At 35.3% G+C, this 26,048-nt stretch overlaps 1 protein-coding gene across 1 annotated transcript in view; it reads right to left on the reverse strand.

The window, feature by feature from the left end:
• Positions 1-26,048, reverse strand: part of NKAIN2 (sodium/potassium transporting ATPase interacting 2) — a 293,614-nt gene that overhangs the window by 167,877 nt on the left and 99,689 nt on the right. The gene's annotated exons all lie outside the window — the stretch shown is intronic.

Genomic DNA, 26,048 nt, shown 5'->3' on the forward strand with positions numbered 1-26,048 from the left:
AAACTTTTTTCTTTTTTTTTTTTTTTTTCAGTGAAACCATTCTATCTATTGTCTGGTCAGAGAAATAATAAGAAAAATGTGCATTTTATACATGGATATTCATTTTTATGGAAAAATAAATTGAAAAATACTTCTCCAATCAGTGGCCAGACAATAACATTCATGTAAGTATGGTTGAAATAGTACAGAAGTAATTTCTTTGATTTTCATCACCAAAAATGGAATTAACAATCAAACCTTAGTTATTATTATACTTACTAATATGATTCAAATCAAAAGATATTTTTTTCATATTGAAAGATTGATTAAAACTTACGAAAAGATACTTTAGAATCTATTTTTCAAATCAAAAAGTGAAAAAAAATTATCTAAAAATATTTCTACAAAATGATGGTTTTCCCTTTCTTGATGAAAACCATTTGCTAATTTTGACCCAGCTTTTAATATGTCTGGACTATGAAATGCAGTTTTCAAGAAATTTATATGAATTAATGAAAAATACCAAATTAGTTGGCTATACTAAATTTCATTTATGAATTTCAGTTATGAAAACAATTTTAACATAAACTTATCTCAAGAAGAAACTTTTTGTTTTAAATTTGCTAGAAATCAAAGTCTGGATCATCAGGAATGGAAAGTAGGGAAGGCCCTTTCTCTTTAAATCCCATTCAGTGACCTGCTGTAGGTCATGGTTTGCATAATATATAAAAAAACAGTAGAGAAAAAAATGACAAGTCCACTTTTCAGTTGCAACATTACTCTTTGTGTTAAAAATACAAATATCCCAGCAGGACTGCAATGAGTTCTTCTCATTCTACTAATACATTTTTTTCATACAAATTAGAAGTGATTTCTGAGTATTAGATCACAGCACTATTTCAAGGCTTGAGGGCAGCTAATGCATTTGAAAGACATTCAGCCTTTGTTTAAGTTCAGGTAAAATTTATTCTTCAAAATTTTTTATTTCCTGGTTTAAATATTTTAAATTCCTAAGGATTTGGGTTTTTGGTTTTGGTTTTTTTTTTCCACTATGAGAGCCAAACTTGGTTCTCCAAGAAGAAAGTTCTCCAAGAAGAAAGAAAGGGTAATTTAGCCATATAAGAAAATTAATCTAAAACACAGTCACAGTCACACATACAAAGACACATCCTCTTCTTTCTCTCCCATCCTATACATATACAGCTCACTCTTTATGAATGTTACTGTTAGGGACATATTGATGCATGTTTCTCAAAAAAGCTGTATGAGTGTTTTGGGGTTTATTTTCTCCTATTCAGATACCACCATCTGTATTTTGACTCGTCTACCTTCTTTCCAAAACACTTTCAGCATTTTACCCAATTTATCACTTTCATCTTCTCCAAAACATTTCCTTTTTCTGTTTCTGAAACATTTTGTCTTTCAAATGCTACACTTCCATATCAGTGACATTATAAGAAACACCTTCATTTGGCGGTCAGCCTTTAAATAATCGGAGAATCAGAGAATCATTTATGTTGGAAAAGACCTCTAAGATCAAGTCTAAAAATTAACACAGCACTGCCAAGTCCACTACTAAACCTTGTCCCTAACTGCAACCTCTACATTTTAAATACCTACAGGGATGGTGACTCAACCACTTCCCTGTTCCAATGCTTAACCACTCTTTCCATAAAGAATTTTTTCCTAATATCTTATTTAAACCTCCCCAGCACAACGTAAGGCCATTTCCTCTTGTCCCATCATTTGTTACTTGTGAGAAAAGACCAACCCCCATCTCACTACAACCTCCTTTAGGTAGTTGTAGGGAGTGATAAAGTCTCCCCAAAGCCTCCTTTTCTCCAGGACAAACAATCCCAGCTCCCACAGCTGCTCCTCCTAATGCCTGTGGTCCAGACCTTCACCAGCTCTGTTGCCCTTCTCTGACATGCTCCAGCACTTCAACGTCTTTCTTGTAGCGAGGAACCCAAAACCACAAGACTCATGGTGTGGTCTCACCAGTGCCAAGTACAGAGGGATAATCACTGTCCCTATCCTGTTGTCCAACTATTATTGACACAAGCCAGGATGCCATTAGCCTTCTTGGTCACCTGGGCATACTCCTGGCTCATGTTCAACCAACTGCTGCTGTTGTCAACCAACATCACCAAGTCCTTTATGATCAGGCAGCTTCCCAGCCACTCTTCCCCAAGCCTGTAGTGCTTCATGGGCTTGTTGTAACCCAAATGCAGCACCTGTCACTTGACCTTGTTGAACGTCATACAATTGTCCTTGGTCTATTGATTAAACAGGCCCAGATCCCTCAGTAGAACCTTCCTGCTCTCAAGCAGATCAACACCTGTCCAACTTGGTGTCTTCCGCAAACTGACTCAGGCAGCACTTGATCCCCTGGTCCAGATCATCAGTAAATATATTAAGTAGAATTGACTCCAATAGTGAGCCCTGGGGAACACCAGTGGTTACCAACTGCCAGCTGGATGTAACTTCATTCACCAACACTCTCTTGGCCCAGCTGTCCAACCATTTCTTTACCGAGCAAACAGTGCACTCAATCAAGTCACGAGTAGCCAGTTTCTCCATGAGAATGTTGTGGGAAATGGTGTCAAAGTCTTTGCATAAGTCCAGCTAGACAATATCCACAGCCTTTCCCTCATCCACTGGAAAAGTAACCTTGTCATAGAGTGAGATCAGGTCAGTCAAACAGGACCTGTCTTTCACAAACCCATGCTGGCTGTGCCTGATCCCTTGTTTGACCATAAAATGGCACTTTGGATGATCTGTTCCACGAACTTTCCTGGCACTGAGGTCAGGATGACAGACCTGTATTTCCTTAGATCCTTCTTCCAATCCTTCTGTAGATGTAGACCCTGTAGATGGGCATCACATTTGCTAAGTTCCTATCAACTGGAACCTCCTGGGTTAGCCAGGACTGCTGGTAAATGATTGCACGTGGTTCGGTGAGCACTTCTGCTAGATCCCTCAGTACCCTTGGATGAATCCTATCCATCCCCATAGACTTATGTCTAAGTGGTGTAGCAGGTCACTGACCATTTCCCCTTGGATTATGGGAGCTTCATTCTGCTCCCCATCCCCGTCTTCCTGCTCAGAGGGCTGGGTACACTTATGCTGATGTTCAACTCTCCTACAGTGAAGTTCATTCTTAAAATATAGACGTCCTTGCATACCATCTTTCAGCCTTTCCCCCCTTTCCTGTGTATAGCTTTAAATTTTTACTTTGCCTCTTGCAGAGGGACTCATGTTTCTGTAAAGAGGGAGGTCTTGCCCTTCTGTTTCCATGATGAGTGATGTAGAAGGAAGTAAAAGGAAGGGGATGGAGTAATACAAGAGCTGTAAAGCTAACAGAAGTGATTTAAGTATAGCAAGATGACCTCAGTCCCTCAGCTGTGAGGCAGTGTCTGTGCCTGTGCATAAGAAGTGGAAAAATCCATCCCTCAAGCACATGGAGAAATGAGTTATTGCTCTTCTGAAAGAGAGTAATGAATAACAGCAGCCAAACAGAGGGAGAATTATTCATGGGCTGCAATATTTCCTTGCAAATTGATAATTTATAAAATTTACTATCTTACTGAAATCCTCTAGAACTGAAAATCCTAAATTTATACAATAAGCATATTTATTCAAAAACCAAAAATAAATTCATGTTGTAAATGAAAAACCTGCCATTTTACAGATAACATGCATTGTTAAGTAATACAGTTTACTGCGAAGGGAGGGCAGCTTTTTGAGTCTATTCTGAGACACTGACATTCTCTTGCTGAGTTATTTGCCCTTTCAAAATCTACTCCCTCATAAAGGCTCAATTTATAAAGGTTCACACTGATCTGAATAATCATAATGTGAATGATTTGAACAAGAATACTCTGCTGATGCTTATAAAGCTCTTTGGGAAATTCAGCATGGCCGAATTCTAATTCCAAGAAACAAATACAGTGCAAGATTAAGATGCCTAACTCCATGTCTCATGTCAGGTGTCTCCTTGTGTGATAAGTATCTACATTCCCATTATATGAGCCTAGAAGGCTCTGTTGCAGTCAATGGGGCCTAAGGAATGATTCAAATGACCAAGTATCTGCTTTTGGATGAAAAGACTTGCTCCAACCATAATGTGCTCCACAGCACAGTTGCATAACAGGGCACACAAGACCCCCTTGTATAAAAGGTGCCTAAATTCTGATGCCATAATATTAAACTAAAGGTCTTGTAGAGGGGATCTTAGGGTTTCTCTGATCCAGCCTGGCTTGTGCTGCCTAATGTGAAACTGCTGCTGCAGAGGTGTCAGAGCTGCCTGGCCCACAAGGGGTAACCAGACACATCAGGGCATTTCTAAAGCTACATGATTTCATGTCACATACTCAAGATCCAAGAATCCTTTTAGACTTCAATTTGAAATCCATTAATTTCCCAGGTTTTTCATATCACAAGGGTGAGACTAATTTACGGGTTTATTTTGGGATGGGACTGCAGGTCACCTTACTTTTGACCTCTGTTCATGCTGCAGAGAGGTCCGAAAATCCTTTTGGGAAAAATAAACCAGATACACTCTAGGAACCTTCCAATGATTTCCCACTGCTGCAGGCATTAAATCCACAAGGTCTGACTCTGAACCCTGCATAGTGCACAAGTCAGGTCCTCAGCACCAACAGCTTTGCTCTGAAAATCTCCTACTGGGCTGCACTTGTGAGTAGTGGAATGCTAGTACCAAATTAGCATGGATCTCATTTTACTACCCCTGGATTTACAGATTCTGTCCTAGGAAACCTGGACAGAGAGTTCTGCAATGGGGTATTATAGTAGTGAGAACAGCTAACTGTATGGATCACAGTGTGGATTTTTAGATCAGATGTCATGCCTGATTAAACATCTGCTCTAATGAAGAACTTGACTGACTACAAGTTGGGTGTTGGAAAATTTGAATTTTAAACATGTTGGTCCTAAATGAAATTTGGACTTATTGGACTAACTCCTAGAACTGCAACCTAAAAATCTCACACAGTGAACAAGATAGATAAGCTATAAGTAAAAAAAAGGCTGTATATAAAGAAAACACCTTATGCCAATCTTATATTCACTCCTACGTTAAGTATTTCTTCCTCTTTGATATCCAACTCCTTCTGTCAGGTCTTGAATGTAAAAATGAGGCGGAGTCCAACCTTAAATTTGCATTTCTATGAAAAGCATCAAGTGTTATACTATTTGCTATTCATGCTAGAGATACATTCCTTCTATGTTTCTGAAGTTGTATCACTACAGGAAATAATATGGATCCTCAGGACTTTAGGAAATACAGTAATAAGATGAACATCAGAAGAAAAGAGATCAAGGTTTGGATATGTTCTCTAAAAGATGCTATTCAACATTTTAGCCAGTGGTTTTGAAACACAAAATGCACAAGCAGAACAGAATTAGTATATTTTTCTTATAAAATGAATGCACCAATTGGAAGACTGCAGATTTGCGCTCCTTTCTTAGTATAGTCCCTCTTTTGAGTTATTCACTGCAGAATCTCTCCTTCAAAATGGTGGAGAGATTTTTACTCTTAGCTTGTTGACTAAGGCATCTCTCTAGGAGTTGGGAGACTCTTTTTGGTTTTGCATGCTGTTACAGGAAGGAAAGAAGTGAATCCAGATGACCTACTTTCTATACAAGTAATCTAGACTCTAGACTGCCAAAAGTAAAGTATTCCAATTATATTAGGTTAGAGATTAGTCTCTTTAGAGAATACAGGCATACAAATCATGGATTTTAGGTGGGAAACAGGATCCTCAAACAACAGCAGTTCTGAACACATGCAGAGTCACACAGTAATGTGGCTGATGATACTTTTGTGGTCAGATAAAGCGGAATAATAATTATTTTGTTTATAGCCATAATTAGTAGTTCTGTTGCTCAATACATGTTTTAGATCATCACAACCTTCAGAGACCTAAGCCTCGGTTCTTTATTGCTGCCTAGGTTTTTTTTCTGCCTGCCAGATTTGTTAGCAAATCTGCAAATGCAAGCCTTCAAGACACTATTTTAATGTTGATTTTGTTCAATTGAAGGCAATTTTATTAACATAAAAAGAAAATTTTAACTTTTTGATCAAGTTGAAACTTTTGCCTTCTAGTTGTTTTTTATGTCATACAGCACAGATTGATCTCTGCAAATTTCTGGATGCAGGAAGTGAATAAAAATTACTATTGAATACAGGTGTATTAAATTATAGGAGATGTTAAAATGTTGCTGAAAGCTCTAGAGAAGAAACATTAATTAACATTGTGATCATATTTCAATAAAGACAATGAGATGTGTGTCTCTTTTGCAGGATCATCAGACTCATCAATTTTTGCTCATCACCATAAAAAATTTCAGCCAGTGGCACATTTGATCTTGTGGAATCCAAAGAAACCAATTTTCTGGGTTTTTTGAGTTCAAAACAAATTCATTCAGTCTCATGAAGGATCACTGTTTCTTAGTTCAGATCTCTCAAACAATCCTTTGATTTTTTTCCTTCTTTCAAACTCACTGATGCAGAATTGAATAAATTCACAAGTTATTTTTATTATAATCAGTGAACAATAATCACATTTACAATATTGATTATTGGTTTTACATTTAGAACTGTTACATTCCTATACCATAAAATCTGAATAATATTATAGAATGCATTATATGCAGACAGGTGGAGTGATATAAACTGTTTATTTTTCAGAGGACCTTTCGGATTTTACCCAATTTGATCTCCCAATATTTCATGAGTCTTCCCCTCTCACTTTTTCATTTTTTTCTCTTATAGTCAGGACAGCTACATTCATTTTCTTAATCAAATCTCAGTTCTGCAATTGCTGTCATAATATGAAAATGCTGTTCACACTACAGGTTAAACTGTTTAAATCTTATATTTGGGATGCCTAATGACTAGGATACTTCTTCCCTACCACTGTTTTAGATTAATCTTGTTCCAAATATAAATATTTTTTTCTATAAGGAATTATTCTTGACTAAAGCATATGTTTAAAGACAGCACATACACACACAAACACACACACACACACACACACACACAAACCAAACCAGAAAGAAGCAAGTGATTTGAGTTCTACAGAGGAATTTCCAGAGTCTCTAGGATATCTCTGTTTGATAAGTAAAGTGAGTACTTCCAACTGATGTTTAAAGAAATAATTTTCCCTCTGAGATGATATTTAAAACTAAAAAATTATACTCACAAGCTAACTTAGAACCCATATTCAGTATTCTGAATATCTATGATTTCAGATGCTGCCTGTGAGGAATCTGCAAATCGGTTGAAGTCCATAAGATCTGTTTTCATTTTCTCTTTGACTTGTTATTTTAAACTTATTATTATTTTGACAGCAAGAAATAGATATAAATTGTTCTACTGAAGAGCATCAGACATCAGTTTTTGATGTTTTTTCTATGATCTCAACAATGCTAAAGTGTCCTACAGAGTGTAAGTGATAGTTGTCACACTTCCTTTGCCAAAAGCAAATCTGCTCTCAGTGATCATAAAACTGTGAGGGTAAAAATGTCAGCAAAGTCTCCTAATATTATTTTAAAGTGAGGGGTTATTTTCATATATACTTATGATCTCCTAGAAAAAAATATTGAAAAGAGGGGAAGAAGGAAATAGCAGGTAAGGTAATTATGCTACCATGGTTACTTTGAGAAGAGAAAGCTTACAGCGAATTTTAATACAATTGAAAAAGGATAAAAACAACAGCATTCAGCAAAGACACAGAATATTTCTATAGAATCTTTTAAGAAAAATAGTACCAAGTCAGATTTTCACCCTGCCTGTGTCTGCCTAAATTTCCAGGTAACAGGTATGAATCAGAGTAAAGTTGTGGCCTGGTGGGAAATGTCCCTAGAGTATGAAAAGAGGGATATCAGTGTCTTCACTGCCTTCATATAGGTTCATCCTTAAATGGAAACTCTTTCCAAACCCCGTGTTAGGGGTAGAATGGGGGTAGAATCTAAGAGACTCCATCACCTAGGTAAGGCTCCTGCCCCTGGAGTTGTCTGAATGATCCTTGGCATTACAGTGTTTCAGAGGGGGAAAGCACAAGAACCTTTTTGAAGCTGTCTATTTTTCAGCTGTAGGGGAAAGGCTGGAGAGGTGAAGCGACAGCACCAAAAACCACACAAAGGCAGTCTAGTCTTCAGGCAAAGGGATTCAGAACTAAGTCTCTCCTTAAAGGACAAAACCAAAGAATAACTCTCTCCCTCTCCAGCTTTCTGCTTACATGATGTTAGATTTGCAGAATTACTTTGATAGAGACAGACTCAGGCAACACAGTTAAGGTCCCTTGGTTCTTTCACTGATACAGTTTGAACACTCGTACATTTCTGGTAATGGGTAATGAAATAATCCCATCAAGTCTCAGGGAAGTATCCACTTTGGAGTTTGATTAAGGTACATTAATACATTTTAACACATCAGAATACATTAAAATGTTTCTGTGAAGAGACAGGTGCACCTGTCCACTCATTGTAAACAAAAATAAAGGCATTTTAGGGTAAGTAGCTTCTAAAGTAACTCAGCTTTTCGCTCATGCATCATTTCCATAGAAGAGATACCTTTATTACCCTTTATTAAACTTAAGTAAGTTTCCTAGCAACCCAGTCATTATCTCTGTGGGAGATAAAAAGACACCAGAATTATAAAGAAGTTGAGTCTTTGACATCACTGTGTTTTTTGACCACCACAATTAATTACCAAACATGCTGGCATCACTTCCAAAGCCCTCTTCTTCAATAAGATAAGTATCAGCAAAATACTTTGTTTAATGTTAATCCATTTCATATTCTGCTACATGATAAAATCAGATTCTGTGTATCTAGTATACTGAGCAAAATACTGAGCATCCTAAACAGAAATCTTCAAATTAACCTGGTGGTTTTGCATGTCCAATGTCAAGGATAGTAAACATCATGAAGGTGACTTCTTAAGATTTATTTCGGGAGGTAATTAATGGCCTAAATAGAAAACCTTTTTAGAAAAAAAAACCCTCTTCCTCTTTTTTTTCTATGGGTTATTTGTTTTGCTTAGCTTGCTTGTTGGTTTTTAAAGCAGTTTTTCCAACTCTGTAGTGTTAGGTAATAGCCAACAATGTCAACTTACTCAGGACTAGCTGCTATCTCCACGACTGAAGCAGTAAAGAATACAACTTGCAACTGAAATATTAGGATAATTAAGTTATGTTGTCCTGTCTGTATGGTTAAGCTATTAACAGATGAAAGAGATCTCAGAAAAACAAAAAAAAGAAAAAATGGACAAGTGGAAAAAGATTCCCAATTATTACTTCAAAACCTGTGTTGAAATATCTTTATCTTTGTATGGTAAAGGATTCTTATATGACAGTTTTCAAGTCTATGGAATGTAAAAAAGAATGATGACATTAACATTTAGAGACACTTTTCTTTTATATTGGATTATTTGTGGTTCAGCGGGCATGTTCTTCAATAAACCTAGATCTCCTCTTCATTCACAAAATTCCACTAATAGTTCAAAATGTCAGGATTTTGCAGTAGTTGCTTTTCCTGCACATTAGAGACTGGGACAAACCAAGCTGAAAGAAGATGTCACTGCAGTTTACAGGAAAAAACTTATATTCATTTATTGGCAGTCCAACTTTTGGGGAAAAAAAAAAAGGAACAAAAAAAAAAAGGAAAGCTGAAAGAAATACTTCCAGCTATGTATAAGGGACAGCACGAAAAAGATGCAACTAATCTGAAACATCTTTTCTTCAGAAGCTATACTACTCCAGAAGGAAAAGAAAAAAAATCCCTCATATCCCCAAAGAACAGTAATTATATTTGTACTCTGCTTATATTTGTAACCTGCTCTGATATTTGTAACCTTAGGTTACTGGAAGATGTATTTCCTTTTCCAGGAGTGGCTCAGAAACTGGACAAGACTGTCATTTGAGAGGAAGCTATGACAGCAATTCCTATATTATTCATTAGTTTCCATGCAGAAAGAAACAGTTATGCACATTTACTGACTCTTGACCTTTTTGAAAGGTAAATCTAAAAGAATACCAGTTTGTATTTGAGTATCTGGACTTGGCCACCTTTGAAGCATTGTTGTTTTCTTTTTTAGGTTGTCTCTATCACCTACAATGATACAGTGAGCATTATTCACCAATAAGGTTGTCTGTTCTAGAGATGTTTATTTTCACCACAATGATTTCTATAATACGCAGGCAACATGATGACAAAACAAAAACTGCAGACACCTCATATTACCTCATGAAGGATATGGACTAATGTTATGGTAATCTATAGCTCCATTGCATGTGGTTGTTTAAAAGAATTTAAAAGGAGGAAAAATGAACCAAGCACACATAGCACTGGTCTGTAGCTTGACACAAACTGAGAATACATTTTTTTAACCAAATGGGCTCATTAAATTTTAGGGGTATGCTATTTCTCGTCTAATTTTTAATCTAAATATAATACTATGGTTTCTGTGACTCCTGCATAGTGCCTTCTTTTTGATGTACAATCCATTAGTCATACTTATCTATGAACATAGATATTATATGGTGCAACCTCTACACCTACTGCTGTATTCTAGAAAGAATTAATACATTACTTTGTTCTGTAATTAACACTAGTACATAAACCCATGCAATTCCAAAATAGCTTTTAGGATTCAGGATTGGATGATAAAAAAACCCTGCTCCTCAAGCTTGTTTCATGGATAGTGTAAGGATAATTTATTATGGTAATAACAATTCCTCTAGTTCTTGCAAGAAGCATGATGTAAAGAAGAAAAATATGAAAGCTAATGGAGAGTCTTTTCTGCAAGACACAAAATTAGCAGTCATAAAGAAAGTTAATAGTCTTTACATGCTAAGAATCAAAAGACCTTCTGATATCAGCTTTCCCTGAAGAAATTAAAGATCTAGAAATAAAGTTACACCAAATGTAGTGATTCTTGGCTGACTCACAGATCTTGACTGGGTCTTTTCCAGATCAGATTGACAGAATCCATGCCAAAATTTGAATGGGTATATGTTAGCAGGCCAATTGTGAAAAGAGAACTTTCTTGTTAATAGTGCAGGACCAAACTTAAAGTGCAAACTGAGGAGATGTCCGTAAAAAGGAATTATAGAAAAAAATATACGTCCTTTAAAAATTAGCCTCATTACTCTGACCTCTTCATAGTTAAACAAACTAAATGTAAAGTCCTGCATCTGGGGAAGAATAACTCCAGGCATCACTATATATACTGGAGGATGGCTATCTGGAACGGACCTTTTAAGAAAAGATGGTGGACTTTAAGCTGTATATGAGCCAGCAGTACATCCTTATGGCAAAGACAGCTAACAGTATTAGGAAGTAACAGTATTAGGCTGCATTAGGAAGAGCATTGCCAGGTTGAGGGAAATGATCCATCCCCTCTGCTTAGCACTGCTGAGGCCACTCCTGGAGTGTGGAGTCTGTTTCAGTTTCTCTGTACAAGGTAAATGTGGACATATTGGACAGATTCCAGAGAAGGGTCACAAAGGTGATCAAGAGTGGGCTCTCGTATCAGGAGAGGCTGAGAAAGCTGTGACTGTTCAGCCTAGCAAAGAGAAGGCTCAGGAAGATCTTAGCAAGGTATATAAATATCTGAAGGGTATCTTTTTCAACCTTAGCCACCCTGTGATTCTCCAATTATCTTCCATATCCTTTTACGGAGATCCCACCTTGTACCATTTCCTCACCTCCTGAGAAGTGCATCTTATGAAGGAGCTAAAACAGAACTACATTTTTTGTACATTACCAATCCAGCAGGCTGTTCTAATAGGGAAATAAGGTTATAAAATGTCAGAGTAGGGGAAACACAGTCATTAATCCTTGTAATAACACACTGGATCTTCTAAAAAGAGGAGAGAAACTTCTCAGGATTCAAAGTTCTCCTCTCCTGCTTGTCTCACTCTTATTCTTGTGAGACAGTTGGTGGTTGGTTTTCTCTCCCTAATCTTAGTGCTGTGAATGTTTCTAAGTCTTCCAGCTTTGCAGGTGGATGGATATTTGGGACTTACAATGAATGGCAGCATTTTTCCGTATGATTGGCAGCTGTCAGTCAGATTATTTTTTTTTAGGAGTTGAACTGACAAACTTAAAAAAAAATTACAGATCAAACTGAGTACAATTTTATGTGCAAGCCAGAAAATAAGGTGTTGCTGGGAATGAATGAAACTTTTTAGTTCTCTTGGTTCCTTTTACACAATCTCAGGACATTCATGTCATATGACCAGAATGACCACTATCAGATTAGTCTCAAGGTTTTGGAAGTTTCCCTCCCTGCTCTGCTCAGGGAAACATATTGTCCAACTTCAAAAGGACTGCCAGGGTTGTTATGCCACAGAATCACTCTCGGTGCCTTTCTGTAGTTTATGCAAAAGAATTTTCCACAAAGAACAATAGCTTAACTAGTTAAAAATAGGAATAATGCACCTCAAAAACTTCATAGTCATTAGCTCTATAGACGTGTTACTGGGTCTTCCTCTAGGAGATAACAGACATAGTGTCAAATATCTATAAATAAAGGAGAGGACAGAACCAGGGTCTGAGCACTGTAACTAGTCTGCTAGGCAAAGTGTTTCTTTCTTCTCAATTTTGTGATTAAAACTAAAGGATTTAAGATTATTACTTTTGTCATAATTTGTAAACATCTGTGTCTACACTGATTTTGCTCACTAACACTCATCACCTGACACAAAACGTGTCGTGAAGTGTTAAATACTGGCTGTAGAACACTCTGTGATACACATACAAAAACAACTCTTATTGCTATTACTGATTCAAAGATTGTTTTTTTAACGCATCCTGATGGTGCACTTGATCCAGTCAAGTGGCAACACTGCTTTAAGCACCTCTGGGAGATTGTTTCTTATTGCACGCAGTTTTACTGTAAGAAAAATATGGCTGTACAGGAAAATGTGTCTAAATCCTTCCTTTGCTTCAATTCAGTTACTCCTGCTTAATTCACTTTGAACCACCCTACCTGATTCCTCTCTCATTTACCTCCTAAAAACACTTACAGATATTTAGCATGCCATTCATGAATCATTATTTAGACAGGCACTCCATATTTAGTTCTTCTCCTTTCCTCATAAATCAGTCCCTTCCAGACCCTCAATCATTTCTATTGCTCTTTTATAACTGCTGATAGTACTCATAAATGAAATGCCTGTAATGGCACTAAGCAAGAAAAAGGGAACAAGAGACCAAAGCTGGAGTTAATAAAATAAAAATAAAGCATAACTTAACTTGGGCATCCTCTTTATTTTGGTAATTGAATAGACATAAATAATAGCACAACAAGGCAAATGAATTACCAGAAGTTAAAGTGAGGCCCAGGCATACCTATTTTCCTTCATATTTTTCCCTTGTAGAGAGGGAAGTAGAAAAACAGCTTGTGTGAAAATCTATTTCTGTTTTTTTCAAATCAATAATCTAATATTCTGTGCTCATGAGTGGTTTCTGGCAATCAAACTTCAAACATCTCAAAGCAGGACTCAAGTTAAGCCTGACATGTAAGAACAGCATCTGTTGCCACATGACAATATTCTAAGCCCCTTTAACATAACTGCTGGAAGATGGTATCATGGGATAGCTTACGGTATTTAAGATACTGTAATAGAATATACAGAAACAGTTATTTTAATTAAGACCAGATAAAAGCTTAGCAGGGAAAGATGCTTTTGACCATCTGATATTTACGACACTGCATACTAACAGTTTTAGTTTAAAAGGGCACCTACTATTCCCCAGTGAGGCTAATGAATGCTGGGATCCTGGATTTTTAGGTTTAAAAGGTGAGAAGGAAGCTTTAGGCAGATTTTTAATTTGAATTTCTGAATGATTAGAAGAGGCAGAAAACTTCATGGAAGTTCAAATAAACTGCCTTTGGCCAGTGAGCTGCTCTCTCTATGATGTATGTAAAAGTACACACATGATAAATTTCTTAATATATGGAAAAGAGGATGTATGAAGATGAAACCAGTAGCATCTATTTTTAGAATGTATTACTGTGTATTTGAAAAAAAAAGAAAATTGCACAAGTAAAATTTATAAAAGCAACTACTATCTACAGGAAACTCAGAAAAAAAATTTGAAAATAATAATTCTCATTGTGTATTCAGTTATGGAATCTTACTGCTCAATAGCTTTATAGCCTTTCTTATGGATCCTTTATCAAGCTTATCTTAAAATCTATTTTAATTGCTTATAGCTGGACTGTTTTAGATTTCTTTTGCTGTTAAACAAAGCATAACCTGTTAGCTGGCTGTCACATTAAGATTAATTTTAAATTAAAAAAATTATTAAATGTGTTAAAATGATCTGTTTTGGCACTGCAGGTATGTAAAAACATAGAACACTTAGAGTTCTAACTGTGATACTGATCATAAAAGAAAATCAAAACAGATGTAAATAGACCAACAAGAAACAACTGGCATTCCTATCTATATTAGCTAGAGCCTGTATATCAAACCAGATCACTGCTTCTCAACAGAGGAAGATTTAAACACATGTAATTTTTTCAAGCAGGAGGACATCACATGAAGAAAAGAAAGATCAAAACACTGTAGAAAAAAATATTTTTATAATAACAAAATATCTACTTACTTATATTTGGAAGATACAGGAGAACATTAGGGGTCATAGATTTAGGCTACCAATTCATAGAGAGGTTGCTTATTTTACAAAGAACTCAGTTTCTCCTATATGCACACACTCTCCTCTCTGCCTCAATGATTTAGACAAAAGGAAAGAAAATGTCTAGAAGTCTTTCAGACCAAAATGTGCTTTTTATTTTGCTGAAAAATAAGCCCAAAATAAGGCATCATGATGCAAAAAAATCATAAACCAGCCCACAGCACCAGAATTTTTTCAAACTTTTAGCTGTTGTCTGACCTAACAGAATACTCTTCTAGTTTGAAGACATTACACTTGTCTAATGTAACATTTATGAGTTCAGTGTTTTAAGTTAAAATAGTAAAAGAAATGACTCCATAATCTAGAGCAAGTATTAAAAACTGAACCTTTAATCATTACTTCTGATGGAGTAATTCCATTCATCAATCATTCTCTTTCAAAGTCCATGAATAAAGAAGGAATCCCTATACATTGTAAGATCTGATAAGATAGTCCAGATTGCTTAAAATAAATGATAGTCTTGGCACCCAGAAAATCTCTTTAAAATCTTTTAAATTTAAAGGAAGCAAACAAAACATATGTTAGTTTTGCGGGAATTCTCAGAACCATGAGGCCAATAGAAAAGATGTTCCTCACACAGCTGTAGAAATAACAAATACCATATAAAAAGCAAAATCTTCTGTAAGATATGCAAAGCAAGGCTTTTCTTATCCCAGCCCTGGCAATCACTCAACTGGAGCATTTCAAACAGTTGTTTTCAGCACAAGTTCCCCAAAAAGTTCTGGGCTGGCAGAGATGTTCATAACAGAGCAGAGATGAAGAGCTGCAGTAATGAAAATATGAGGAAATGGCTCAAAATTTTCAGCAACATAAAAGCAAATCTGAGTGAGGGCACGATAACAATTGCTGCTAAGCAATTGGTCTATTATGTCTATATGAAGATAGGACAAAACTAGCAGACTTTAGTAGAAAATTTTTTTTGGTATAATAAAAGCTCTTTTAATTGTAAAGCTAAGTACACAGTCACCATACGGAAACTAAACTTGCTTACTACATATTTCCTACCCCACAGTTGCATTTTAAAAGCCTATTGACAGCCCTGTTCTGAAGGCCAAAATGGTGCTTGTCAATTGTCTCAGCAATGATTTGATGGCAGAGGACAAAAATATTTCAGGGACCTGGCTAACGAATGCAAGAATACAGACTTGAGCCAGAGATTCTGTCCCTGTCTGAATTCTTTTAGGTCTAATAACATAGATGTAGGCTACATACCAAGATGAGAACCAGTGAGATATCTGAATAAATAATATGTAAATGAAATTCAGTACTAACTGCTGCAAAGTAAAGCACATACAGAAAAAAAGGGTCTCTAATTATATCAATTCACTGATGGATCCTGAATTAGATATTACCAGTCAGAAAAGAGATTTTGGAATGATTGCAGACCTAAAATAATCAACAACAATAGAACAGCAAACAGAAAATTCGAATTATTTTCTAATAAGTAGGAAACCAAACAAAAGAGGACAAAATACAAAACATAATTATGTCACTGTACAAATACATAATCAATGGAAAACTCAATTACTGTGTACACACTTGAGGCCACTTATTTCAGCCATTTATTTCACAGTACACATAAAGTGACAAGGATGGCTGGTAGCATGGAATAGCTTTCTACAGTTTAGGTTTCTAATACACTAATTCACAAAGGCAGGAAGAGATATTAGGAAAATAACACCATCCTCTTGCCCTCTTTTCTACATATTTTTCTTTATTCAACTGAACTATTTGAACTCTTGTATTCAGTTCTTGCAAGCTGTCCAAAAGCTTCTGTTTACATGTTTTATTTTTGAATACTTGGTTCTTCGATGTAAATTCTAGGACTATAGCCTGTATTTTGTATGAAAATTCAGGCATGCCTTCTAAAAAAGCTTCAATATCTCCCTGTTTCTAGTGGAAATACCTTAGCTGACATAACCCAGGGCAGCATCTGTCTTTTTTATGATGCCATTACATTCTTCTTAATAGTCATTCCATGGTCAAATAATGAAAGTTACTGAATCAAGGAAGTAGAAGATACTTTATGACTTCGAAAATCAATCAGTTTTCATTCAGGTACGCTAAAGAGTCTAACAGTCACCCACTAATTAAAAACAAGTAAACAAACAAAACCCACTGAAAAAAAAGTTTTTATAAACAAATATGAAATGTGAATAATTGGGAAAAGATTAGGACAAGCATGGAGAAGAGGCTTAGAGTATGCTTTCTCTTCTCTTTCCTTTATTCTTTCCATGACTAATGATTCCATCCACTGTATTTGTGTTTTCACACAAAATATCACTAACATTCTGATTCCTAGGGCCTACATTCTAATTTTAATTAAAATCAATTATGTCTAGTGGTGTACATTTTGCTTCAGAGGAATAATTGCACATTTATGCTGTTTTAAATGAGAACAGAATTTAGCTCACTACATTTTTTACACACTTCACTGGTTGGGTACTGAGAATGTCTTACTGGATTGGTTGGATTTTTCCCTCATAAGAAACAGACATGATTACTTTTATTCAGCAGTTAAGCACCTGGTCACTAAATATTTAAAATTCTGAAACGAAATGCCTGTCAATAAGCTGCAGAGCAATAATATGCAAATACTTACTTATACTCACTTGGCATATAACAAGGTATGAACATTGTGTGTGCATTGTAATGAAGTCAGGCAAATGACCTCCAAAGCTGGAAAACACTGCCGAAAGTTTGAATTGTATCCAAAATAAGAATGTCTGTTTTCCCTACAATCTGCTGAATGCAGAATGCATTAGTATCTCAGCACTGCACAGCTGTGTTTTTCTATCAAAGGAGGATAATGCTTGTTTTCAGATTTGGAGAAAAAAAAATCCTTCCTAATTGAGTTGGGTACCTTTATCTGCATTCAAGCTGCTGCTTATTTATTTTTAAATAACTGAATTCTGGCAACATTTTGTCCTGAATAAAACACACAGTTAAAAAAGAGTTAGATATTCCATGTCAGCCTTCTGCTACAAAAACACAGTACCTACTTAGGATGGATCTTGACCTTTTTTTCTGTTTTCTTATCACTAATCAGCCAAAATTTCTTTATGATCTTACCTATGGCTTCTAGACCTTTTTCTCCCTATTGTTTGATACAGTCTTACAGGGCAATCTTAACATATAGTCACAGTCCTCCCTTTAACTGCCCTGGTCCTATACCCAACTCCATGCTTCTTCAAGGGTAGGCTTCTGTTTCAGAAGGAGAGACTCACCTTGCTGCAAAGTTGCCCATCACTTTCTCTTCCATACTTTTATCGTGTAAACAGTATGCTTTAGCTCCAGAAGATCTGGATTGTTCAGCAAGACAATATCAAGGACAGGGCTGCTCAAGTGAAGGCTTCAAGATAAATCTAAGTTGAGAAGAAATTGTGCCCTGAACCACTCCATGGCTCCAGACATGACGTGTTTGTGATTTTTTGTGAAGTGTCTCTTCTTCCTTTACTCTTTTCTGGCGTCACAGTGAGGACATCTACCTCACTCCATTTGGCACATGTGAGAGTGCTGTTGAGCAGCCTAGAATAAATGTATCTGCTTTTTGCTGGGGAAGAGTTCAGTGAAGTCAGATGTAAAAAAAAATATCAAAGCCTGATGAAAGTGATCTTCAATACAACTTCCCTATAAATATGATGTATCCATGGTATTTACATCAGTAGAACATGTTCTTTTTTTGCAGCAGAGCTATACTACTACAAACCCCTCTCATCCACAGAGGCCTCAGGTTGCTGTAATAGAAATATTTCCAAGGTACTGTGTTATTCTGAAGTCAAAAGCAATTTTTTTTCTCAGTCATACTCCACTATAACACAGGAGAACCTGTACTTATATAGTTAAAGATAATAATGGTGCAGAGCCCCATTTGGAAGAGGTCCATAAGTATGTGCCAAAGTCTCTCTTTAGTCAGAAGTTTGATAGTAGCGAGGCACACGTTTGAAGATTATTAACAGTTTATCTTAAGTGTTTTTCTTAAAAATTGTATTGGCCTGTATTCTGGTTATACACAAACCAGAGAAGGTATATAATTAGATAATATAATAAATCATTTGCAGTTCCACAATTTTCATTACAGTGAAGAATCTATCAACTGAACCAAGATATTTTTTCATTTTATTCTTACCTCTCTCTGTAAGAGAACTTGCTTTTCAGAGAGCTGATTTATTTATACTTCTTACACAATTTTTTTTTAGTGTTTACACTTACTATTGTATTGTAACCAAATCAAATTTTTATTTCATACCTTTGCTTTTTATCTGATATATTTCAGCAAAGTACATATGCACCCTGCTTACTATGTGTCAAATATGACCTCTTTTACGCTTTTCTATGAAGACATGGAAACCGCATTTAACAATCCTTTATCAGTTTTGTACAGCAAGAATAAAGTTTTGTTCACACAAGAGATTTGTGGTTTATTAACTTAAGCTTTTTCATAAAGTGAATTAGTTAAACTCCATTGTGTATGTATAACCCAGTTTAAAAGCAGTTTGTTTCAGTTTAGCTTATACAGATTTCAATTTATGCTAAATTGAAAAATGCCTCATTTAAACTGCAATAAAAGTATCTTCACAACTTCATTTACTGGTTTAGTTAAATTAGTTAGATTTATTACATTTGGTTGAACCAAGATAACAGTATCACAGATTCAAGGCTGAAATTTTAAACTATCCTGTAGCCTGTCACCTGGAAAATTTATCAATTTTAGCAGCAGATAGCCAGTATTGGTAATTATCTTGCAACTTTGGGTAGCAAGTAATAAAGCCCAAGTCTGAAAATGGTTACTGTGCAAAGCAATCGAGCTATGCATGTCAGACTTAACAGCATATCACAAAGATGTACCAAACAATTCACGCCAAGTTAAAATACTGGTTTGGAACAATCCTCAAATACAACAAGGCATTTTAAATAAAAACTGAGCCTTATGCAGATCCTCTTCATGACAAGGAACTGATTTGGAAGAAACATCTTTGTTTCCTGAATAATTTTTCATTGGTCTCATTCGGCTCACATTGAAAGGGGAAACATTATCCTCTTCTAAGGATTTTCTTAAGTCATGGTTATGTATAACTCTAGCCCAGGTAAAAAGAACTCACTACTGATGTGACCTATTCTTGCTTAAACTGCATTGCAAGTTGCTTAAACAGGTTGCAAACTTGCTGCAAGTATGGGTGAGGATTTTGGCTGAGAAAAACAGCAAAGCAAGGCAGCTGATTACAAACAGAAGAAAGGAGGAGCCCATGACATTAGCCTCAGCTTTGGGCTCACTGGAATCTGCCAGCAGCTTTCTCTCATGACAGAAATAGTTCCTTGATGAAAAAAATGAATTCACACACAGACTCAGATGCCAGAATCAAAGTGCATCAAATTTTAGCCTTAACAAGCAGAATAAATAAACATTCACAGAAGTTATAATTATTCAGACCCTATGAGTGGGTCCATGGTCAATTGCCACTGTTCTTTGGACATTTTTTCCCAAGCAGTCTTTTGAAATGATATACCTGTATATCAGTCTTTTGAAATATATACCCGTAGCCACCACCTTTTCAACTATTGCAGCCTGGTCATTCAGATGTCATTCAAAACAAATTTGTGATTGAACTCAATGCATTTTTTTGTTTTATTTATATCTTCAGTTTGAAAAAAGACTTTGTTTTTCATAAAATGAAACTTTTCATCCCAAAGAAATGACAGAAACCACAAGTTCTCTACTTAATATTTCACTTATACATAACCCCTAATGTATAGGGTCATTATGAATATTAAGACTTTCATAAATAATTTCTTTGCCCACTTAAGTTATAAACTACAGTCTAAGCATTATTTTACTTTGTTTTCCCATTATATACAGTTGAACAACTATAGAAAGTTTGAACATATGCAGTCATTTGCATATATCTGCATACATTCATATGCATAAATACACATAACACAGAAGGTGAAACTCTAAGAATGCAATTTATGAAACTGAAATTATCTTCAAGGGCTGTTCTAGCTTTGAAGGTAACTCAATGAGCTGTGAGGGAAACCAAGTACTACATTAATGTATATACTTGTTTTCTTCTTAAAAAGAAGAAACACTGCCTTGCAAGCAGATTGCAATTAATACACTACCTTGTCAGCTTGCAAGGTCTAAAGTAAGCACAACATTCTTTTTTGTTCTTCATCTAGTTTGTGATCCTTTTTTCAGAAGGGGGGAATCTGCTATTTTGAAATACCATTTACAAGCATTTTCATATCAAAATAGATATCTTCACATGAAAGTCAGAGGAACCTTTTTTTTGAAATGCATTCTTTTTAAGTTTTTCAAAGAATTCTTTTCAGAAAAGGCAAGCACCTCATCAGCTCTCACACCCACAAATCTTCAAATGCTGTTTTTGAAGAGTTGCATTTAAAAGTATGTTCAGTCATATATCAAGCATGAGAAGTTGGAAAAAAAGTCTTTGAATCTGAACTACAGCTCATCATAATCTGGTTAAAATTATCTTCAACACCACCTGTCATTATTAATGCAGGAAGAGGCAGAAAAATACCTTCAGCCCAGCTACATTATTGCAAATAAGGTCCATCTGCTTTTCACTGTTCTGTCATACAATAATAGCAGGTATATTTATGATGGATTTAGGATTTTGCCTGTAGTGGATGAATGTGTATCTGCCTTTATTAAAAATGCTCTCTTTGAAGGTGCTCTATCATCTTAGCAGACTGTATACCTAATTTTTAATGCAAAATCCTCAGTCTCTGATATATTCTATTGCTAGGTAAATTATTTTTTCAATTAATTATATTCTTATTTTTTATATATATTCATATATATATAGATAGATAGATATATAGCTCAAAAATACTCTATGTAGCATTTTGTGCTAGATGATACACCTGTGCAGAATCTGATTTAAGGCAAAATGTCTAATAAGAGCCATTTTACAATAGTAATAGTAAAATATTTATTATCTGCATCCTTGAAGGAACACATTAAAAACTTGAAATCTACAGGGTAATAATTTCTAAGGAAGAAAGTAGGGATATTTGAGAAAAACAAATGAAAAGGAAAAGCTTAAGATACAAAATGCTTGCTGTTATCATGAGTAGTGTACAAAGCACAGCAAGATGATTCAGAGTAAACAACGGCTGTGTCTACATTAGCCATTAGCTAGTGGTGCATCAGCCCAGGGCCTGTGGTGTGACTTATTGTTGGCTTACTGTTTGTTGTCCATAAATTATAGTGACTTTGTGTTCCCCCCAAAGAGTGTGATGGTCAGAACAACACTCATCTTTAAAATTTAAAGCACAAAAAACCATAAGTTACAGCAGCTATCTGCAGTAAAAAATATAATTCAAAAATTGCTATTTGTGTCCAGAATAGAAGAATAGAAAGAGTATAATATCCCGGAATCTAAATGCAAAAGCATGACACAACAGGTCAAAAAGAGAGTATGAGAAGTACTTTGTAAATGCAATAGACTCAAAAAAGAACCTTTTTTTTTCTAGACTCTTTAGAAGTGTTCAATCTGACAAACAGTCTTCAGTGCCTATAGATGTCAATGTGTTGTGTAAGCACTCAGAGAATAAAAGATCACAGCAGAAAACAAAGACTAATTCTTTCTTTCTAATGATGATTACTATAACGATTTTTTCTTTCTTTTCTTTTTTATTTTTTTTAGTTTTGGTTATGTCTCTAAAATGTCATAGAGTGGAAAACCAGTAGAATAGGTTTTAGAATAAAGTGATAAAGTAAATCAATACATGATAAACTAGAAACAAATCACCTGAACTTTTTTACATTCACTGAAGAATGAATACAGTCAATATGTGCAAATGTCTGACACTTTAAAACTTTTCCTAATTTTTATAATAAAAAAAATAATTCAGGACAGTGAGAACTGGAACAGAGACATGCAACAGAGTTGCAAGACACTGCAATGCTGAAAAAAATGAGCAATGAAATGACAGATTAAATTCAGTGTTGATAAAACCTGACAGTAGTTTTTGTGTATTTCTCATTCGTCTGGTCTAGAAAGAGGACTAGGTGCAGCCTTACTATGCACTTACTATACACACAGTCTTACTTACATGATCTTCAAATATGTGAAGCTGAAAGAAGAACTTGAAAAAATGCAGAAAATGGGATAAGGTTGACCAAACAAGTGGAATGGCTTCCATAAGAAAAGAAGCTATAACTGTGGCGGGGACAAGTTGATAGCCTGTGACTCCACAGCCTGGAGAAGATGGGGCTATAAAGTTGTATGCAATGACAGATATGATGAAAGAGTAAGTAGGAAATGATTTTTTTCCTTCTTTCTTCTACTAGGGATGCTAAATGAAGTTGAGAACTAAAAAAAAAAAATAAAAATGGAAGTACTTTCTTTATACTCCACACATTCAGTTGTGGAATTCATTATTATCAGGTTCTTTGAATGCCAGAATTTTAAATAGACTAGCAAAGTTATCACAGAAATTTATGAAAAAAAGGTTTGTTACAGGCTACTGAACAAAACAAAATGGTAGCAAATTTTTGTTCAGACTGTTCTTAAAAGTGTGATTAACTGAATCTGTGAGGACACACAAGTCTGCTTGTTCTGCTGAACCAATCATTGCCTAACCACAGACACAGACAAAATGTACATTTGCTGAGATTTTTATTCATTTTTATGTCTTATATGAGGTAAATAAAAGCAAAGAAGATTAATATCATCTCCAAATATATTATAGGTGATAAGAAGCTCAAATCTGGGAGACACATTATGCTCTCAATTCTATTCCACTTGATCTAATGCAAGGTGTCGCACACACTGGTATAAGTGGTTAGGGTAGGCTTACTAATAAGTAGCATTTCTCTCTAAAGCTGTTAGCAACTGCTTCAGATCCTATCAAATATTGATGTTTCTGTAAAAGAAACTTCCATTTTTCCCCACAATTTGTGTTGTGACTGACTCACTGTTCCTTCTTGCTTAGCATGCACCAAGAATCTTCTTTCTATACTTATACAGCAACACAGACTTTAATTAATTTTAACTTTAATTATTAAAATGCACATTTATAAAACTCCCATTCCATGATCCAGGATCCTTTAAGGATTTAAACATAAAGCGAATTACAACAGGCATTTTTCTCTATAATAGGGAGCACTTTATTGTGTGATTCCTTGCAGCAAGTCCTGTATCCTGGATGGATCAAAGAATTGAAAAAGAAATTGTTGGGGACCTAAATGGCAAGGGACATTGCCATGAAATGAGATCATAGTGTGGGCTGGGATAGAGGGGAGGCACCACCACAGGCATAAAGTAGCTAACTTGACATGGCTCACATCTTATGTCACAGTCTAAAAGAAGTCACACTTATCCATGAAGGATCAATTCCAGAAACAGGATCCAAGCACTATGAATAGCATGTGACTTCTAACCTCACTGCCCACGGGACAGGTAACTAAACATAGGAAACATGGAGATGTAGAGCCTGAAAAGCTGTATTACAGGAAAGTAGATGTTAAATAATCAGGGCTAAGTACATACACCTTGAATTTCACCTAAGGTTAACTGGTATTTGATGGAAAATACACAGCACCACAGCAATATATGCCTGACATTCTAGAGTTTGTGAAGGTGAGCAATTTAGTTTATGTTATCTGTAGCTACCATGTGAATAACTCATTGTGGTAATGAATTTCTCAAACTGGTGAAGAGAGGTCAGCTCTTGTGGAAGGGATGAATAGGATTCAAGTTCCTGAACAGGCTTTTTTTTTTTTTGGCTATTTTCCATCTTTAAGATCTTGCAAAAACCTGCAAAATTTTGTGACTAAGGAAACTACTTTGAAGGGATATTCTTTCATCAGTATTTTGTTTTTAACTAACAATTTGCATTTAATTACATTCAGGCGCAGTACATATAAACTACAAATATGCAACAGCCAGTTTGGTTTGGCTTTATGCCTGATATATCAATTTGCATTAGTAGGATTGACATTTTTCTGCTATACTTGAAAAGCTTTGTGTAAGGATGGATACGGTTAACTGTAATGATGCAAACAATTTTAAGCAGTAAAAGAAAAAAATTATCAACAACCTACAAAATGCTAGAGACCTTTCTTAATCATAATTTATTAAATTCAAAATAATTATATTTAATTAAATAAACTTTAATTAAAAAAATCAAAGAATGCTGAGTTACTCACAATTTTATTCCATGAAGAGTGCTTACTGAAATCACATGGTACTGTTAACTGATGCCTTTTTTAATAAGAATTCCTTCCATCCAAAGCCCTGAACAATTATTGCCTTTTATAACTTCACATTGCAAACCCAAAACACAGTTCATATTCTAATAATTTAACAAATATATCCTGAAATTTTCAGGTTTCCTCTGCCAGAAGAGTACTGGGAGAGGATAAAGCATATAGAAAAAGCTGAGTTTTCTACAGCTAAAAGGAGGTTATCTTGTAAAATCACTAGGAATTTCTGCCCAATTTTTGAAAACTTTTCAATAGAAGCAAAACAGCATCACAGCAGATTATTTTGGTTTCATTGATTTTGTCACATTGAGGATACTTTGTTGAATACTACTACTACAAGTCATATTTCAAAGTAGTTTCACAGAAATTAGAGGGGTTTTTTTGTTCATATTTATGTTTTTTGAGGGATAAGGAAGAAAATCTATATTTTGTTTTTTATAACTGACTAAGAGACAGAAAGGATTCTGAATTAATTCAACTTCATGAATTTGAAATAGTATCAGCTTAATTTAAGAACTGTTGGAAAAAATCATTATTTTACACTTCAAGTTCAGTGAATGTTCTTTATCTGATTTCTGCTACTATGCATAAATGAGTGACAGAGAAGAGGTTTGCTCTGGTATGTTCCTGAGAGTATAGCCAAGTTATTCTTTGTGGAATGCTGTAAACTGCAGGCCTTATTTCATGTTAAGGGAGTAGAAAGATTTATTATAGTGTTTTGTTAAATCTCACTTAAACCTGTGTCAGACTCCTGACAGGCCTCCAGTATAGGATAATTCTTTTAGTCTGTTTGAGCATTTTCTACATACCTCATGTTTACAGGTCCTGGCCTGTCATGAATAATGTATTTAACGTATGTTATTACCATAGATTTTTTATGTCAAGAAAACTGTCTTCATTGCAATGAAGGCAGACCAGGTAAAACTTAACTTTTGAAATAACTTCCCTGAACTATCTACTCAAAATAGAAAAGTTCCTACTCAGGTTGCTGCTACTAACAAGCACCAAGTGACTAAATATGTAGGAGGTGTGACAGAAATGTGGGAGACCCGGCTTAATACTCAGTTCTGAATCAGGAAAAAAGCTTCATGTAAATGCC

Source organism: Manacus vitellinus, unplaced genomic scaffold (genome assembly GCF_001715985.3).
Source record: "Manacus vitellinus isolate BGI_N305 unplaced genomic scaffold, ASM171598v3 scaffold_4_pilon, whole genome shotgun sequence".
Lineage (NCBI taxonomy): Eukaryota > Metazoa > Chordata > Aves > Passeriformes > Pipridae > Manacus > Manacus vitellinus.